This window comes from Anarhichas minor, unplaced genomic scaffold (genome assembly GCF_050575085.1).
Source record: "Anarhichas minor isolate MPS153535 unplaced genomic scaffold, ASM5057508v1 ptg000136l, whole genome shotgun sequence".
In the NCBI taxonomy this organism is placed as follows: Eukaryota; Metazoa; Chordata; class Actinopteri; order Perciformes; family Anarhichadidae; genus Anarhichas; species Anarhichas minor.
In genome coordinates this window covers 11,341,857-11,347,856 of record NW_027466582.1, presented here as the reverse complement: position 1 = coordinate 11,347,856, position 6,000 = coordinate 11,341,857, and positions in this window count along the sequence as shown.

Genomic DNA, 6,000 nt, shown 5'->3' with positions numbered 1-6,000 from the left:
TGAATGAGCCTGAATGTACATACACAAAAACAGGTTTATGATGTTTTTTCACCTATTTTTAAGGTCATACATAACCAGCATATTTCTTTTGGGGGGGGGGGGGGGGCAACACATCCAGAAGCTAAACAGAGCGCAAGACACTGTCAAAGGTTTCAGCACACAGACATGAAGCCCTGTGAAAGAGCAGAATGCATGATTTGGATATCGTTGCAGCACCAGCTCGTCTCCATTTCTTATTATGGCATTAGGAGGGGTCTTTGTGTGTGTAAGGTGAAGGCGATAAACCTTCAATAGGTCACTTACAGGTTAAGGCTTTGAGGCTTCACACCCAACGTGTGATTGAGAGATTTAAGGAATTTGGGAGAGATCACACTGTTCAGCTGTTGGCTAGCAGGTTTCAGGAATCACAGTGATGGAGTAAGTTCTCCTACAACACCCCCTCATTCCTCTGTCCTCATCTTCCTGCTACTGTTATCCTTATCTCCCCTTTTGTATCCTAATTTAATCTTGAATTCCCTCCATCTCTGACTAATGAGGCATGAAGACAAACGTAAATTGACAGGAAGAGCATTTCTCCTCACTTTACAACCAAACACAACCGCTAAAAACGATTATATAATGATAAACTACTGGTACCATTAAAGAAGACAGTCTTGTCTGTCATTTTGAAGCCAGAGATTGTGCCGACGTTATTGGCCGTAAGAAGATCGATGGAAAGCTGTTTGGCCACATTGTGAAAATCCCCTTGTTGCCCATCGAGAAGGCTTTTTGAGGAGCAATCCCTCCCACCCTGCTGGATTCTGTTACACACACATACATATGAACACACACTTGCACGGATCGCTGTGATTGAAGGGGAGAAGAGGTGCCTTTTCTCCAAAACTGAAGACATGTATTTTGCCATATCTGACAAAGATCTATCTCTGGGAGCGTATTTATATCCGTTGCATGGAATACCAATTACCTTCTCTGCTGTGCCAACTTCTCATCTACCTGTTAAATTCTAACACACACAAGCCTGTAACAGTTCTGTAGAAAATGTCTCAAGAGAAAAGCAAAAATAAAAAAGAGCAAAGACTAGATGCAGGTTTTGCAAGTCTAAGTCTTCTTACCTTGCCGCAAGTCTATGTTCCGGAGACATTGGAGCACATATGCGGTGCGTCTTCACACGATGAGGGAAGCGGCGGACAGTCATGCAGAGGTGTTTCACATCTGAGAACGGAGGGGGAAAGCAGGATCCTCTGTTTTTCTGTTCCTTTCTTGTTATTTTTTCCAAAGCCCTCAAAAGAATGGAGCACTGACAGAGGAGGAAGAGGAGGAGGAGGAAGAGGAGGTGGAGGAGGAGGTGGAGGAGGAGGAGAAGGAGGAGGAGAGGGAAGGCTAAGGAGGGAGCAGTCTGCCAGGCTGGGCTTCTGTGGATCACCTGGAGCAGTGTTGGGCTCCGCATTTACTCCTCCACTGCAGCAGTGCGAGGCAGCGGCGCGAGCTGCATGTTGCTCCCAAAGATCACCGCAAAACAAGGACACGGAGTCTCCATCTATTGGATTCAGGATTCTGCAGCTCTGTTGCTCAACACGCTCCTATCCCCATCAGCATGCACACTCATGCTGTCCCTCTTCCCCTCTGGGTTTAAGCGTCTCTGTCTCTCTACGTGCCTTCGCCTCACACCCCTTTTCCCTCTCGAGGGGCTTTATAGCGTGTCACAAACGTGTTGCCATGTTATTTGGCTCTCACTTTTTGCTGCTCTGTGTCCTCGTACTGACTGGTGCATGTGGTCATGCGTCTGGTGCTTTTGGGTGATAAAACGTCAAGCTCAATAAAGCCTCAGCCAACCTCACGCTCTCCCTGCGATGACATCACTCCTCCGTCTGAAAGGGAGGGAGGCGTTTCCTGGTCTTGTCCCTGCTGACGTCACCGAGATCAGACACGTTTTTCAGGCCATGTGCAGGTGTTTAAATGGCATACAATCCATGCAGAAAGTTACACAAAACTGAACAACAGGAGGCAAGCCAAAACGGATTGTTCCACTTCGTCCGCACCAGATAAAAGCAAATTACAGTACGAGACTTGAACACTTTATTGTCTTTCAAAGTCCTGATGCAACCTCTTATCCAAACTAGAACTGCACATTTCACCAACGACTAGAGCAACACTTGCCCTCACATTCCTCTCACGTCCTCCCGCCTTCCCCAGCCTCTTCTCTGTCCTACAGCACAGTAGAGCTTCTAAGGTTAAGAGACAATCTGAGAGAGGAATAAATACAGATTTGGAAAGGATCATATTGATTTTAGGCTCAATGTAAGACTTATTGGTAGTCTGAATGAGTAGATGTGCTACTCAAGAGAAATATTAGCGCTCCTTCACTAGATGAAAAAGACTCATCAGCAATAGCTGATGCAGATGGAAAAGAAAGGGGCTGAAACACAAATCTAACGCAGAACAACGTAAAACCTTGTCTATGTCAGAGCTCAAACGTAGATGCCTTGATGTTTTCTTGTCCTGTTTTCTACACTTCTTCTGTGCAGGTGAATGTTTGGAAAGAGAAAACGGTTTTTAACCTACTACCGTCTCATGACAACTGTTAAACGGTTGTGATGGATAGTCACCACCATAGACTCGCCAACTAGCAGATCTACACCTTAAAGAACTGGTGGTTTTCTATCATTCTACTACATACAGTTGTGCATGCAGACTGACAGCAAATCAAAGTGGACTGATACTGGTCCTCATTAGGAAATGAATTACAGTATATATTGTTAGACGTCCCATTGTTATTTTGTCGACCCGCTCCAGATCTTAATGGGTACGATGCTACATTTTAAAATAAGCTGCTTTCTTTACAAGACCTCTGCTCCCATTCTCTACACCGCACAGTCTAAATTAAAACCAAAACGATTTATGTACATGTATATGTGTATATACATGAGACTGTCGGGACAACACAAGAGCTGCTACGGTAACAGCAGAGAGACCCAATGCACAGTCTGTGCTCTGGTGATTCTTTTGCTTTTAGTCCTAACACATTTACCCTTGCACTGCTGCTGACACAACTTATTGAGCAGCATAAGAGAGCCCACTAAGTAAATATGTTTCTGAAATGGTCTTCTGAAATGGTCAGTTTTTGAAATACACCAGTAGGTATGTCACAGCAGCGTTTTGAAACGTTACCAAGTGAACAGTCCCACCTAGTGGTGTAAAACTCACCTGAAGTGCTTTCAGAAATTTAAAGATTTGCACATGTGTGCTATAATTCAGTTCTAGATTAAAACCGATCAAAGCAACACAAATTATAAATGCTCATCATGCTTCATTTTTAAAGCTTAAACTCATGCACAAAAAGCCATAAACAGCATCACTGCTCCTGCTTGCTTAATATCCCTTCAAATCATCCGGTCCACACACTCATTAACATTCTGCCTCAACCTTGAGAAAATGATGAGCAAGGTGTGATCAAGAGCAAGTTCTCCGGATGGCTGATAAAGAAGAAGAAAAAACTCAGAACAATTCTTTAGGTTATGCACATCAAACAAGCAGAGATGTTCCCTCATCCACGTTCACTTCATCTGGAAACGTTGTGCTGACAAAGCTTGTAAAAGCACAGAAGGACCCTACACACGATTAACTCGCAGATAATCTCTGATGTGTGCTGAAACTCCAACGTCAGCCTATTTGTAATGCTTAAAAAAGACACTTTCAGAATGCCATTAACGCATAATACTGTATGATCATTGTTTGAGCAAATGCTGTCAATGTCGAGATCCTGCAGTCTTCATCTATGGTGTTATGATTTAGGATGCTGCATTAGAGACATAAGGTAACGATTAGTGTTGGGGCTAAATGTGCAAAATGTCCCTGAGATATTGATGAGCACAACAAAAAGCTTCAGTGTAAAAATAGCCGAACGTGACCTCAAAATGTTTGGTGAATTATATACACCAACATGCTCAACAACCAAGTTATATTATCTTGTCCCGAGAATCTTGAGAATACTTTATTTATATGTTTGTGTCCGTTTGTGGTATTTATAACGAAGAAAATAAAAGAAATTACAAAATTCAACATTACTGTTTCATGATTTCGTCTTGGCCTTTGGCTTCAAAAGCATCACAGTGAAAGTGACAGTATTTGATGTTTGTGCTGATGTGAGCCAGCATTTGATCATCTAGGATGCCCAAAAAAATGCCAAGAGAAAGGCAGCGGACCCCTGCAGTGCTTTTTCCTTGGATGGTTCTCAGAGCTCTGACCTCTGCTGAGAAAAGGAGTCGTGCAGAGTTTACCTAATTAACCGCTATCTCCTTTATGCTCTATGCCCAAACAGCTAACACCTGCACCTCACTATATACAGTTGATTTGTTAAACTGTCTGTATATACATATATAGAGAAACATTTCATCTGTCAGATCACATGTAACTTACACAGAAAGGAAAGCAGGAAGCGATCTTTGTCATTGTAAAAGCACGGTGATAACAATCGGGCTTATCCAAAGGATTGTTGAATTGTCGTATAAAGCTGTACCAATCAATATTTTGATATTATCAATGGGTGGAATGACTATGTGTATGTGAACGTTGACGCTCATTTGGAGCATTTTAACATCTTGCTCCTCATTGTTTACAGCCCGCAACTTCTTTTGTTTTGGTTCCGACTCGCTGCTCTTATTACAGTGAAGAAAACTCTGATAGGCCCGCTGTACACTTCTTGCTCAGCACCAAACGGCAGACAAAGTTAGCACCTAGCTGATAAACATAGTAGAAGAATTTAGCAACTAAAGAGACAAGTAATTATCTCAGTAGCTGATGGGGAGAACTAAAAGTAGAGTAAATATTACATTCATCAGGTGGACACAAACACAACTCCAAGGGAATGCGTCTGTTGGATGTTTGCCTTATCAACTTTATAGCTTGCTATATATATATATATATATATATATATATATATATATATATATATATCTTTATTTTTCTTATTGTTGACGAGTAAAGCAAGGAAGGGGCCAAAACCAAAAATGTGTCAATCCGTTTCTTTATACTTTTTGACTTCTGGGAAGTATCAGAAAGACATAGGATGTGGAGAAGTCTGGATCTTGCTTTAAATACTTGTAATAAACAATAGAACGTCAAGTTGGTAAAGGACCAGATTGAGATACAACTACATGTTTGGATAGATTCACCTGCACTGATGTTGTGATGTAGATCTTCAAACAAATCCTCATTCAGCATTTTCTCTGCCTCCCAGGCTTACGAGTACACTAGTTAAATTCAGAAAACAGATGTGCCCAGCAGATTAAGTGGTTTTCGAACCTGAGATATGGTACGTCTACTATTACAGAGCCTGTGTTTATTGTAATGAAGGAACATGTCATTCAGTGCAACAATGTGGCTCATTGATGGGGTTTTAATAGTTATTGGACAATAATGGAGTTCTATAACACTTAGCAATGAGATATATCAGGCTTTGGCTAAAAAGGCAAAACTTAGCATGATCAATTTGGTCTTTTTGGGGGGATTATTTGACAATAAGGAAAATATAGAATATCACCACACTAACACTGTTAAACACCAACTACAACAGGCCACAATGGTCTCATCCTAACCGTGAAAACTCATCGCTTGCAAAGAACAAAGAAGCCTCCATCATAACACTTATTCCTTCAGATCCCTGCTCCTATAAAGCCATTATACAACATGTAGAAATGAAGCCTTTTATAAAAGTGATTGGCATCTCCTCATTATGTAAGACTGAATTGCCCCTCCCACCTCTTACCTGAGTCCTTCTCAAAGAAAAAACAGCAGTGAGTCTGTAGTAGCCATGGTAACACCTGTGACAGATGAAAAGATGGATGACAGATATAGTACAATACAGCTGAGTCACTCCAGACACACATTGACTGAATGGAGGGGAGCGGCACAATGGGAACGTGTGGGCATGGACAGACAGAAGGAACTTGAGGGAGAAGCTGTGGGTCCCCTCCATTCACAATCTCTTCAATGGCACCTACA